Below are 13,969 nucleotides of genomic sequence, written 5' to 3'. Positions count from 1 at the left end.
GTTACTTTAATGTGGTTACTTTAATGATAAAGCCACTGAAGAGCTTACTATTTTACTACCTTGAATATTAAATAAGATAATAAATGGCATTAGCATCATTTAGAAAATTCTAATAAAATGTAATATCTAGAGAACTTATTTTATCAAGATATATTTAATAGAGAATAGTTGTCATCAATATTTGAAAACAAATTAAACTTCTATAATGTCAAAGTAGCTCTATAACTCTACCCTGCAAGAATTATTAGGAAGTAAAATCATGTAGGATTTGAAGTCCTGGGATTATCTGTGCTCTTTGACTAGCATAACTTTGCTATTATCTTGTTGGCCTAGGAGAGATCATTTAATCTCTCCGAGACTCAGTTTCCTTGTTCAAAAATGCCTTGGTTGGTGGCACAGGGATAGGGAAAGATTAAAAGAGATGATCATTAATACTTTCCCCAGCTCTAAAATTTTATTATTGTATTACTCATTTTCTCCCTTGTCCCTTCCTACTCAATGTGCTAGAAGATTAGTCTAAACCAAGGGGATCTTCTAGCAAAATAACCATAGTTAACATTAAAGGCTATAAGAATCTGACTTAGGAAAACCTGTTCTTAATTCATTATAAGACCAACTCATTCAGAAGAAACCAAAAACTGCTAGAGAGAGAAATTACACATAGAGAAATATATGTATATTTACTATAAAGACTTTTTTGATGAATAATATTTATCTAAATATATTTATGTTAAACATATTTGAATTTCTACCCAAAACAGTAAAATGTCTAATCAAAATGATGCATGTTTAAGATTATTAAATCTTGGCCGGGCATGGTGGCTCACGCCTGTAATCCCGGCACTTTGGGAGGCCGAGGCGGGTGGATCACGAGGTCAGGAGATCGAGACCATCCTGGCTAACATGGTGAAACCCCATCTCTACTAAAAATACAAAAAAAAAAAAAAAAAAAAAAATTAGCTGGGCGTGGTGGCGGGCGCCTGTAGTCCCAGCTACTCAGGAGGCTGAGGCAGGAGAATGGCGTGAACCCGGGAGGTGGAGCTTGCAGTGAGCGGAGATCGCGCCACTGCACTCCAGCCTGGGCTACAGAGTGAGACTCCGTCTCAAAAAAAAAAAAAAAAAAAAAATTATCAAATGTTTCTTTGTCAGTACAGGGAAGGTAAGTTACTATGTATTATATAATCAGTGAAGAGGATGACTGTCTCATGACCTTGTGATCAGGCCAAGTTGTATTACTTCTCATTACCAATATTCTTTCTGAGGGTGTTGCAAATAATTACTTTGTAAGAGTAAGTAAGTACTGGCAAATGAGTAAAATAATAATGCTTATCTAAGAAAAAACAGTAAAGTTGCCTTTCAACAGTTCTTGTCTATAAATGGAGATAGAGTATTTTTTTACATCTTCTTAGGAGACTTGAAAACCTACTATCTGTTGTGGGATTTCCCATGCGGTTGTCACATTCTTTCCTACAACTTTAGGATCTGGGAGATAAAACGTGACAGTGATGAAGAATCACTCGGATATGTTCACTAGACCTCCTGAAGTTATCTTTTTTAGCCAGTTCTCTTCTGTTTAGGAGTATCTTCTTAGCAAGTTTAAATGGATGGCTATCTATAGTATTTTTAGTGATCCCAGAAGAGGAAAGTATATGTCTTCTATAATGACCACTGTCAGAATTGAATGACCCTCACAGACCCCATGTTCTCCCTAAATGAGATAATGGATGTGAAAGAACACTGTAAACTATAACAAGTGTTGGAAATTATTATTGAAATTACTATTCGAAGGCTGACCCAGTCATTTGTTTCATCACACAAATTCCCTCTAAGTGTCAGAATTCATTTTATAGTTATGTAGGGATTGATGGCACTAGACAGGGACTCAGGATCTTGAATATTGAAGTCTTTGTGTCCTGCTGTGGTCATTCTTCCCACCAGATTTCAGGGCTATGTATGTACAGAGGTTGGTGCTAAACATATACACACACTTTATAAAATTACTCTGAAGTTCCAATATGGTCTCCTGTTAATTTTATTATTCTATTACTCATTTTCTCCTTTGTCCCTTCCTACTCAATGTGCTAGCCATAGATTGGCAATTAGTCAAAACCAAAAAGATCTTCTAGTAAAATAATCAGACTTAACATTAAAGGCTACCAGAATCTGACTTAGAAAAACCTGTTCTTAATTCATTGTAAGACCAACTTATTCAGAAAGAAACAAAAAGTCTGACTCATGGACAGCCTTCCTTTCACTCAGGCTAATGGCAGGAAGAGAGCATGAAACCAAAGCACACCAAGCAGACTCCTTCTCTTTTTGCTGTAGGCCCTCAGAGGATGAGGAAAGGGAAGTCAAGGAAAAGCATACTTAAATAGCAAGGGGAAAATAAGGGATTTGCTCTAAAGTGTGGAGCTGGGTGGGTCTAATTGGGTTGGTCTAATTGGCCTAAGACCCCATAATCTTTTGTCATCATACAAGAGAGGCCATGTACATCAGACTTATCAAAAAAAGGTTTGTGTTTTTAGCTTCAAAAGCGAGAAGGCCTAGGCTGGGGTCCAGATTGACTGTTGATAGGCGGTGTGATCAATCCCGTTTTTTCCTTCCATTTACAATCTGAGGTTAAGATTACATATCCTTGAACTGCTCATCTCCATAGTCCAGAGTGACATTGAGAATATAAATGAAAGAGAAAATGTGGGAGTGTTTTGGGGAGTTACATGGCCATTTCACAAGGCCCTTTAAGATGCACAGAATGGGAATTTAATGCTGAAAAAGGATACCATTCTGCTTTAGACATGTTTAATATTTTTCGTACATTGAAGCCATAATCCATTCCCTTATATCATTTCCTTTTTAATCCTATCTAGTGTTCTGGTGCCTCATTCTTCTTTAAAATGATACATTTTAAACATCTGAAGACAAACACGCATTGTGAGATTTTCATGGAAGCTTCATGTGTTTTAAAGAAACTATAAACCACAAATAATAGTATTAAACTCGTGTCTATGAAGAAAACTAAACTTGTATCTTTGAGACAAATAACATTGCTTTGCAAAAAAACTGGCTTCTAGTTTAATTTAAATATACATATCTAGTAGTTTTAAACATTATTTCATAAGTCCCACAGTCATTGAGTGAATTTTATGAACTGGGAAGGCAGGAGGATTAAACAGAGATATACAGGTTTAATTCATGGCTTCTCCAGCTGAGTGTCCTTGGCCGGTGAGTTACCTTCCCAAGCCTCATTTCTTCATCTCAGAAATGGAAATAATAGTACTTATCTCTCAGAGTTTGGGTGAGGATTGATGATAATACGAATAAAAAATAGCTCCCTGCTAGCAGGGAGCTATTAACAGAGTTATGCAGATATGGTGAAACACTCAACAGTGGATAAACAGAGTGAGCAACACAAACATATATCAACACAGATAGATGATCAAAAGTCTAAGTTGCGGGGAAAATGAGAAACAGAATGAGACTGATTGCACAATAACATTTATGTAAATACACTCATGTGTACTCACATAAGATAATACCATCATTGTTCATGAGAGGTGGATTAAAAAGTTCACACTAAATGCTGTGTGGTAAAAACTGGAATTTTAGATGGGGAATGAAAGGAACTAAAATAAAAGAAAGAGGGCTGGACATGGATCGTCATGATGATTGCTCTAATTTTATGCATTTGAGCTGCAAGAGGACTGGAAACTAAAAAAGTAATGCTTAGCACAGAGCCTGCCATATAGCAGAAACTTTAAATACAGGTGGCTGTTTTTAAATACTGGAGTGAGATACTACTTAGCAGATTTGCATCAGTTTGATTGGCATTATTGAGCTTACTGACATTTACAGATAGGAGTTGAGCCAATAGAGTAAAAAGATCAGAAAGAAACTGAGGAGTAGAGAAAGGAAATTTTTTTCATGATAGAAAACAATTCAGACATGATAATAACAGCAGTTAGTTATTGAGTACTTACATGCTAAGCATTCATTCATTTATTCAACCAACATATATTTACTAACTGCTTCTTATATGTCAGACATTGTTCTAGACATTGGAAATACAGCAGGAAAACAACAACTACAATGACAACAGCAACATTCCCTGCTGTTATGGAATTTATATTCTAGTAAGAGGGGAGAAGCAATAATGAGTAAAATATATAGTATGTTAAGTGGCAATACGTCCTATGGACGAAACAACAACAAGAAAGCAGGGAAGGGTTCCATGGAGTCGGGGGTGACTGCAATTTTAAATAGGGAGGTCAGGGAAGGCTTCTCTGAGGGACATTATTTCAAACTCATTTCCTGTATGATCTCTTTTAGTCTTCTCAACATCCTATGAAAAAGTTACTTTAATTAACTATAATGCTATTTTTCAGATGAGTAAGCTGGTCCAGAGTCCATCAGTGCCTTTTCTAAGGCTTTATAGGTGGCTCTGTGAGAGAGATAGGATTACGGTTCAGGATACCTGGCTCCAGAACCGTCTCCTTATTTAATACTTGGCATGCAGAAAGCTAGAAGGAACCCAGAGAGATCTGCCAGAATAGGGGGTGGGAATGCTGTTTAGAAAGCATTGCATTAATATTATCATGGTATCCATTTTACATCTTAAGAATCTAAAATAAACAAACTTCTTGGTTGGGGGATACTTTAGAAAGTAAAACTGGCCAAAATCTTCTGGTCTGGTGTGCATATCCAGAGGTTACAAAGGATATGTCAGATATTCTCATTAAGAAATCCTAATTTTTTCTAACTCTTAATTTCTTTTTCTTTATTATTTTACTTCAAGTTCTGGGTTACATGTGCAGAACGTGCAGTTTTCTTACATAGGTATACACGTGCCATGGTGGTTTGCTGCACACATTAACCGGTCATCTACATTAGGTATTTCTCCTAATGGTATCCCTCCCCTAGCCCCCCACCCCACAACAGGCCCCAGTGTGTGATGTTCCCCTCCCTATGTCCATGAGTTCTCATTGTTTCTCACTCCTACTTATGAGTGAGAAAATGCAGTGTTTGGTTTTCTGTTCTTGTGTTAGTTTGCTGAGAATGATGGTTTCCAGCTTTATCCATGTCCTTGCAAAGGACAAGAACTCATCCTTCTTTATGGCTGCATAGTATTCCATGGTGTATATGTGCCACATTTTCTTTATCCAGTCTAACATTGACGGGCATTTGGGTTGGCTCCAAGTCTTTGCTATTGTGAATGGTGCCACAATACACATATATATGTATGTGTCTTTATAGTAGAATGATTTATAATCTGTTGGATATATACCCAGTAATGGGATTGCTGGGCCAAATAGTATTAGATCCTTGAGGAATTGCCATACTGTCTTCCACAATGGTTGAACTAATTTATGCTCCCACTAACAGTGTAAAAGTGTTCCTATTTCTCCACATCCTCTCCAGCATCTGTTGTTTCCTGACTTTTTAATAATCGCCCTCCTAACTGGCATGAGATGGTATCTCATTGTGGTTTTGATTTGCATTTCTCTAATGACCAGTGATGATGAGCATTTTTTCATATGTCTGTTGGCTGCATAAATGTCTTCTTTTGAGACTTGTCTGTTCATATTCTTTGCCCACTTTTTGATGAGGTTGTTTGTTTGTTTTTCTTGTAAATTTGTTTAAGTTCTTTGTAGATTCTGGATATTAGCCCTTTGTCAGATGGATAGATTGCAAAATTTTTCTCCCATTCTGTATGTTTCCTGTTCACTCTGATGACAGTTTCTTTTGCTGTGCAGAAGCTCTTTAGTTTAATTAGATCCCATTTGTCAATTTGGCTTTTGTTGCCATTGCTTTTGGTGTTTTAGACATGAAGTCTTTGTCCATGCCTATGTCCCGAACAGTATTGCCCAGGTTTTCTTCCAGGATTTTTATGGTCCTAGGTCTTATGTTTAAGTCTTTGATGCATCTTGAGTTGATTTTTGTATAAGGTGTAAGGAAGGGGTCCAGTTTCAGTTTTCTGCATATGACTAGGCAGTTTTCCCAACACCATTTATTAAATAGGAAATCTTTTCCCCATTGCTTGTTTGTGTCACATTTGTCAAAGATCAGACGGTGTTAGAGGTGTAGGGTTATTTCTGAGGCCTCCGTTCTGTTCCATTGGTCTATATATCTGTTTTGGTACCAGTACCATGCTGTTTTGGTTACTGTAGCCTTGTAGTATAGTTTGAAGTTAGGTAGCGTAATGCCTCCAGCTTTGTTCTTCTTGCCCAGGATTGTCTTGGCTATGTGGGCTCTTTTTGGTTCCATATGAAGATTAAAGTAGGTTTTTCCAATTCTGTGAAGAAAGTCAATGGTAGTTTGATGGGAATAGTATTGAATCCATAAATTGATTTGGGCAGTGTGGCCATTTTCACAATACTGATTCTTCCTATCCATAAGCATGGAATATTTTTCCATTTGTTTGTGTCCTCTCTTATTTCCTTGAGAAGTGGTTTGTAGTTCTCCTTGAAGAGGTCCTTTACATCCCTTGTAAGTTGTATTCCTAGGTATTTTATCCTCTTAGTAGCAATTGTGAATGGGAGTTCACTCATGATTTGGCTCTTTGTTTATCTGTTATTAGTGTATAGGAATGCTTGTGATTTTTGCACATTGATTTTGTATCCTGAGACTTTGCTGAAGTTGCTTATCAGCTTACAGAGATTTTGGGCTGAGATGATGGGGTTTTCTAGATATACAATCATGTCATCTGTGAACAGAGACAATTTGATTCCTCTCTTCCTATCTGAATACCCTTTATTTCTTTCTCTTGCCTGATTGCCCTGGCCAGAACTGTCAATACTATGTTGAATAAGAGTGGTGAGAGAGGGCATCCTTCTCTTGTGCCGGTTTTCCAAGGGAATGTTCCAGTTTTTGCCCATTCAGTATGATACTGGCTGTGGGTTTGTCATAAACAGCTCTTTTATTATGAGATACCTTCCATCAATACCTAGTTTATTGAGAGTTTTTAGCGTGAAGGGGTATTGAATTTTGTCAAAGGCCTTTTCTGCATCTATTGAGATAATAATTTGGTTTTTGTCATTGGTTCTATTTATATGATGGATTATGTTTATTAATTTGCATATGTTGAACCAGCCTTGCATCCCAGGTATGAAGCCAACTTGATCGTGCTGGATAAGCTTTTTGATGTGCTGCTGGATTTGGTTTGCCAGTATTTTATTGAGGATTTTCCCCACTGTCAATATTAGAAAGATCAACAAGACAGAAAATTAACAAGGACGTTCAGGACTTGAACTCAGCTTGGACCAAGCAGACCTAATGGATTCTACAGAACTCCCCACCCGAAAGCAACAGAATATGCATTCTTCTCAGCACCTCATCACACTTATTCTCGAATTGACCACATAATTGGAAGTAAAACACTCCTCAGCAAATGCAAAAGAACGGAAATCATAATAGTCTCTCAGACCACAGTGCAATCAAATTAAAATTCAGGATTAAGAAACTCACTCAAAACCACACAACTACATGGAAACTGAACAACCTGTTCCTGAATGACTACTGGGTAAATAATAAAATTAAGGCAGAAATAAATAAGCTATTTGAAACCAAGGAGAATAAAGACACAACATACCAGAATTTCTGGGACACAGCTAATGCAGTGTTTAGAGGGAAATTTATAGCACTAAATGCCCACAGGAGAAAGTGGGAAAGATCTAAAATTGACACCCTAACATCACTATTAAAAGAACTAGAGAAGCAAGAGCAAACAAATTCAAAAGCTAGCAGAAAACAAGAAATAACTAAGATCAGAGCAAAACTGAAGAAGATAGAGACATGAAAAACCCTTCGTTGATCTGTCTAATATTGACAGTGGGGTGTTAAAGTCTCCCACTATTATTGTGCGGGAGTCTAAGTCTCTTTGTAGGTCTGTAAGAACTTGTTTTATGAATCTGGGTGCTCCTATATTGGGTGCATATATGTTTAGGATAGTTAGCTCATCTCTCTGCATTGATCCGTTTACCATTATGTTATGTCCTTCTTTGTCTCTTTTGATCTTTGTTGGTATGAAGTCTGCTTTATGAGAGACTAGGATTGCAACTTCTACTGTTTCTTTTTGTTTTGTTTTCCATTTGCTTGGTAAATATTCCTCCATCCCTTTATTTTGAGCCTATGTGTATCTTTGCACGTGAGATGGGTCGCCTGAATACAGTACCCTGATGGGTCTTGACTCTTTTTCCAATTTGCCAGTCTGTGTCTTTTAATAAGGGAATTTAGCCTGTTTACATTTAAGGTTAATATTGTTATTTGTGAATTTGATCCTGTCGTTATGATGCTAGCTGGTTGTTTTGCCCGTTAGTTGATGCAGTTTCTTCATAGTGTTGATGGTCTTTACAATTTGGTATGTTTTTGCAGTGGCTGGTACTGGTTGTTCCTTTCCATATTTAGTGCTTCCTTCAGGAGCTCTTGTGAGGCAGGCCTGGTAGTGACAAAATCTCTCAGCATTTGCTTGTCTGTAGCGGATTTTATTTCTCCTTCGCTTGTGAAGCTTAGTTTGGCTGGATGTGAAATTCTGGGTTGAAAATTCTTTTCTTTATGAATGTTGAATATTGGTCCCCACTCTCTTCTGGCTTGTAGTGTTTCTGCACAGAGATCTGCTGTTAGTCTGATGGGCTTCCCTTTGTGGGTAACCCAACTTTCTCTCTGGCTGCCCTTAACATTTTTTTCCTTCATTTCAACCTTGGTGAATCTGTTGATTATGTGTCTTGGGGTTGCTCTTCTCGAGGAGTATCTTTGTGGTGTTCTCTGTATTTCCTGAATTTGAGTGTTGGCCTATCTTGCTAGGTTGGGCAAGTCTCCTAGATAATATCCTGAATAGTGTTTTCCAACTTGGTTCCATTCTCCTTGTCACTTTCAGGTACACCAGTCAAACGTAGATTTGGTCTTCTCACATAGTCCCACGTTTCTTGGAGGCTTTGTTCATTCCTTTTTATTCTTTTTTCTCCAATTGTGTCTTCTCTCTATTTAATTAAGTTGACCTTCAGTCTCTGATATCCTTTCTTCCACTTGATGGATTTGGCTATTGATACTTGTGTATGCTTCACAAAGTTCTCATGCTGTGTTTTTCAGCTCCGTCACATCGTTTATGTTTTTCTCTACACGGGTTATTCTAGTTAGCAATTCATCTAACCTTTTCTCAAGGTTCTTGGCTTCCTTGCATTGGGTCAGACGATGCTCCTTTAGCTTGGAGGAGTTTGTTATTACCCACCTTCTGAAGCTTACTTCTGTCAATTCGTCAAACTCATTCTCCGTCCAGTTTTGTTCCCTTGCTGGTGATGAGTTGTGATCCTTTGGAGGAAAAGAGGTGTTCTGGTTTTGGGAATTTTCAGCCTTTTTGCGCTGGTTTCTCCCAATCTTTGTGGATATATCTACCTTTGGTCCTTGATGTTGGTGACGTTCGGATGGGGTCTTTCAGTGGACGTGCTATTTCTGTTTTTTAGTTTTCCTTCTGACATGCCCCTCTGCTGTCGGTCTGCTGGAGTTTGCTGGAGGTCCACTCCCGACCCTGTTTGCCTGGGTATCACCAGCAGAGGCTGCAGAACAGCAAAGATTGCTGCCTGATCTTTCCTCTGGAAGCTTTGTCCCAGAGGGGCACCTGCCAGATGCCAGCCAGAGCTCTCCTGTAGGAGGTGTCTGTCAGCCCCTACTGGGAGGTATCTCCCAGTCAGGATACATGGGGGTCAGGGACCTACTTGAGGAAGCAGTCTGACCCTTAGCAGAGCTGGAACGCTGTGCTGGGAGGTCCGCTTCTCTTCAGAGCTGTCAGGCAGACGTTTAAGTCTACTGACACTGCGCTCCCAACCGCCCCTTTCCCCAGGTGTTCTGTCCCAGGGAGATGGGCGTTTTCTCTATACGTCCATGACTGGGGCTGCTGCCTTTTTTTCAGAGATGCCCTGACCAGAGAAGGGAAACCCGGCAGTTTGGCCACAGCAGCCTTACTGAGCTGCAGTGGGTTCTGCCCAGTTCGAACTTCCCAGCAGCTTTGTTTACACTACGAGCATAAAACTGCCTACTCTAGCCTCAGCAATGGCAGACGCCTCTCCCCACACCAAGCTCGAGTGTCCCGGGTTGATCTCAGACTGCTGCTGTGCTGGCAGTGAGAATTTCAAGCCAGTGAATTTTAGTTTGCTGGCCTCCATGGGGGTGGGACCCACCGAGCCAGACCACCTGGCTACCTGGCTTCAGCACCCCTTTCCAGGGGGAGTGAACGGTTCTGTCTCACTGGCATTCCAGGGGCCACTGGGGTATGGAAAAAAAAGGACTCCTGTAGCTAGTTCAGTGTCTGCCCAAATAACTGCCCAGTTTTGTGCTTGAAACCCAGGGCCCTGGTGGGGTAGGCACTGGAGGGAATCTCCTGGTTTGTGGGTTGTGAAAACTGGGGGACAAGCACAGTATCTGTGCCGGAGTTCCTCAGGCTCAGTCTCTCATGGTTTCCGTTGGGTAGAGGAGAAAACTCCCTGACTCCTTGCGTTTCCCAGGTGAGGTGATGCCCCTCTGTGCTTCGGCTCACCCTCCATGCTTCGGCTCACCCTCCGTGGGCTGCAGCCACTGTCCAACCAGTCCCAATGAGATGAACTGGGTACCTCAGTTGGAAATGCAGAAATCACCTGTCTTCTGCCTCGATCTCGCTGGGAGCTGCAGACCACAGCTGTTCCTATTCAGCCATCTTGCCACCAATCTCCCGCAACTCTTAATTTCTTGCTACAGGACCAGTAATGTCAAGAGTGTAAGTGACTGGCCTAATGTCATATGGCTCATTTGCTACAGAACCAGGATGGGAAAACTGAGCTTGAAAAATCAACCAACCAGCACAACCACAACAGCAAGGCAGGGCCACCCAGCCTCTGTGTTTCACTCTGCATGGCTGGCCCACCAAACTCCGTTGGCCTTATGGCTTCTCATTTAAACTGCAGAGAAGCTATGGTTAAGTCAAAGGCTTAGCTAGGTTAGAGTGAATTACTGAATCAGGGGAGTCCTATTTACAGAAAGGAGGGAAGGAGTATGATAAAGAGGAAGAAAAGTAAACGGAGGCATAAATGAAGAAAATGAAGGAGGAATCTCCTAAGAACGGACAAAGTGAGTGTCAAAGTGAGACTCCACCCCAGGAAGGAGAGGGGGAGGGGCCCATGGAGCAGGAGGGAAAAGGATTCCTCCCCCTCAGTAATCTTAATTATAGTAGTATAGGACAGGTATGAATAGTGTTGTTTTATATATGAGAAAACCGAAACTCAGTAAAGCTATATCACTTACTCAAGACATACAGTTGGTAAGTCTCCTAATTCTGTAAATTTTTTTCTTTCCATAGGTCTCTCTCTTCCCTTGTTTCCATCATTACTTCCCTCTGGCCTCCTTTTATGTGTACAAAGTGAAGTACTGAGGTTTTTACTTTTTTCCTGAAATAATTATCAAATGTCCCGTGATGGAGTATGTGGTTACCATGACAACACAGCCCTCACTGAGGACTAGCCTCCCTGCTTTGCCTCCGGAATCATGTTTCACGGAACAGGTTCCTCTCCGTGGAACTTCTAGGAGCTGTAATTCTACATTTTGTTTGAGTGGTTATTTGCTGAATGTATGTCCTCCACTAGACTATGTAAGCTTCACAATGGGAGGGACCAGCCTACTTTGCCAACAGTGTGCCCCCAGCGTTTTGCACAGTGCTTAGCACCAGGATCTACGTGATATTTGCTGAGCAAATGTTCTGTGGTTCCTCTCCGCTCTCTTCTGAAAGTTACATGGACAGTAACCTTTAGCTCACGATTATGTTAATAGATACTGTGTAACGAGTCGGGCCGGTATTTACAGATAGTATACAGGTGAATGAACACACACACACTCACAACTGCACAACAGCCCGGGGCGGGTGCACTCAAGAGGAAACGCGCACAGTCGGAGCCAGCCCGACCAGCTCTGTTAAACACCGCTGCGCTAGGCTCCGCGGCCCTCTGCCGCGTGGGAGGGCACCCAGGTCCCCGCGCTGCGGGAGTCTAGGGCTCTCTGGGACTCGCCGGCGGGGTCGGGCGGCGGCGGCGTGGGCGGTGAGCTGCGCGGTGATTGGCCCGTGCCTGCCGGGGTGGGGCGGGGCTGGCGGCGGGGGGGCGGGGCTGGCAGCAGGAGGCCGGAGCTCGAGCAAAGGGGGCGTGCACGGCGGCGGCGGCTGCCGTAGTTTCAGTATAAACAAGGAACCCGACTGGTTAGGCAGATTTTGTTTTTCTTCTTCCCGCGCGCTTTCGCTCCCTGTCCTTTGGTCGCATTTGTGGGCGCGCGGCACGCAGCCGGGAGGCGGAGGACTCAGAGTCCACCTGCAGGTAGGTTGTTCCTTGGCTGGGTTGTTCTCCCGGCGGGGGGACCACAGCCCGGTAGCGGGAACTCGGGACCCTGCTGAGCGCTGCGCTCTCCCTGGAGATCCCGGGGCCGCGCGGGGAGCGAGCCGGGCTCAGAGACTGCACCGGCTGGGTGCGCTCTGAGGCGGCGGGAGATCCCGAGGCGAGTGAGCGCGAACGCGGGCACCAAGAGCCGGGTTACAGCCCGGGACCGGGGGAGGGCCCCTGCCCGACCGCTGCGGGCACCTGGGACTGCCGCGGCCCCAACAGGTGCGTGGCCGAGCCACTGGAACCCGGGTAGGGACGGGCTTGGGTTGGGTTGTGCCTTCCCTGTTTCTCCCTGATCCTGCAGCCAGGCCTTCTGTCTCGAGATCGGTGGTTTTTGAGGATTTGCCTTGAGTTGTAGTCGCGTCCATCATTTTTTTCATCCCTTCTTTCCTTCGTGTGCATACCTAGGTTGATTCTTCCACTTCTTGACTAGTTCTTGACTAGTTCTGTGTGTGTGTGTGTGTGTGTGTGTGTAGGGGGAGCTGTTGATTTTTGTTGTCAGTGCCATGTAATCTAAAGTCTGACTCGTAGGAAGGGACAAGGGAACAGAAGTCACATACTCCCCACCGACAAGGTGATGTTCTGTCATCCTTCGGTGTTCACCTGGCAAACTTGGGAGACACTGAGTCGTATTGCTTTTGCCAGAGCTCAGTTGAATAGCCTCGGGTCACCTGCCTGGGGAATCTAAGGTGAGCTAGAGGTATCTGGGAGCCTCGCGGGCGATCAGCTTGAGGGAGGCTCTTTCTAAGGGAGCTGTGAAAAACAACTTCAGTGCTGCACCAGGGAGAAGGGAGAGACGGGGGCTGGGGTGCGCGCGCCATTGTGTGTGTGTATGGACGTACCATTTCAATACGGCTTGCTGTCTTGCCCCAACCAAATCGGCGCAGTTCAGGAAAAAGCAACGTAGCTTAGTCCTCTGACACTGCCGAGGGTGGCACAAGTGTGGCACATAACACAAGGAGATTGTCTAGACTGCGATTTTCTCTTCGGAATGTAGATGTATGTGTCCATCCTCCCTGATGAATTCGGTGGATATGGTGTATATCGATGAATATGCACACAAATTTGTGTATGTGTTTGGGCCGAACGCGTCTCCAAGGAGTCCTTCGTCAGCAGCACCATGTGACGACGATCAGGAACTGCTGGTGTGTGTAGATCTATATTTAGCTCAGATGGTCTAATGGCCGAGGGGAGGGTCTCTGAACTGGGTGCATAAAGGGGAAGAGTCTAGGGATCAGGGTGGTGCACTTTTGAATGATGTCTGGCACAGTCACACTCAGATGGGGTGAATAATTGCCCTTTCCTCCTGAAAACAGTAGCTAGAGCTTGGCATGTGACGGCTGTGCCTTAATTTAAAACATAGTTGGACCATGGCAATAAGCCTCTTCTAAGAAACAAGGAGGTTAACAGTTAAGCAGCGTGTGTACCTGGTTGGCGATTTGGGTGAAAATAACTGGTCCCATGAGATTTAGAACGAAAGTAGAGTTGATTTCTTTTATAAAAAGAAATAAAAATAAAAATTCTTTGCTGTTGAGTTTTTCATAACAGAAAAAAAAAGAATGGCAGCTTGTTAAACCCTATCATTA

The 13,969-nt window shown here is 42.6% G+C and overlaps 1 protein-coding gene across 7 annotated transcripts in view; it reads left to right on the top strand.

The window, feature by feature from the left end:
- RASGEF1B (RasGEF domain family member 1B) overlaps window positions 1–13,969 on the top strand; it is a 614,418-nt gene that overhangs the window by 556,446 nt on the left and 44,003 nt on the right. For 2 of the 7 annotated variants that reach the window (XM_031664560.1, XM_031664558.1), the window contains exon 1: window positions 12,158–12,320. The exons of 3 other annotated variants lie outside the window; for them this stretch is intronic. The gene's annotated coding sequence lies outside the window, so the exon portion shown is untranslated. 2 more of the 7 variants (XM_031664561.1, XM_031664559.1) reach the window with 2 other exon arrangements.

This window comes from Papio anubis, chromosome 3, assembly GCF_008728515.1.
Source record: "Papio anubis isolate 15944 chromosome 3, Panubis1.0, whole genome shotgun sequence".
Classification (NCBI taxonomy): domain Eukaryota; kingdom Metazoa; phylum Chordata; class Mammalia; order Primates; family Cercopithecidae; genus Papio; species Papio anubis.
Note: the sequence above shows the minus strand (reverse complement) of the source record. Positions and strands in the feature narration are given on the sequence as shown.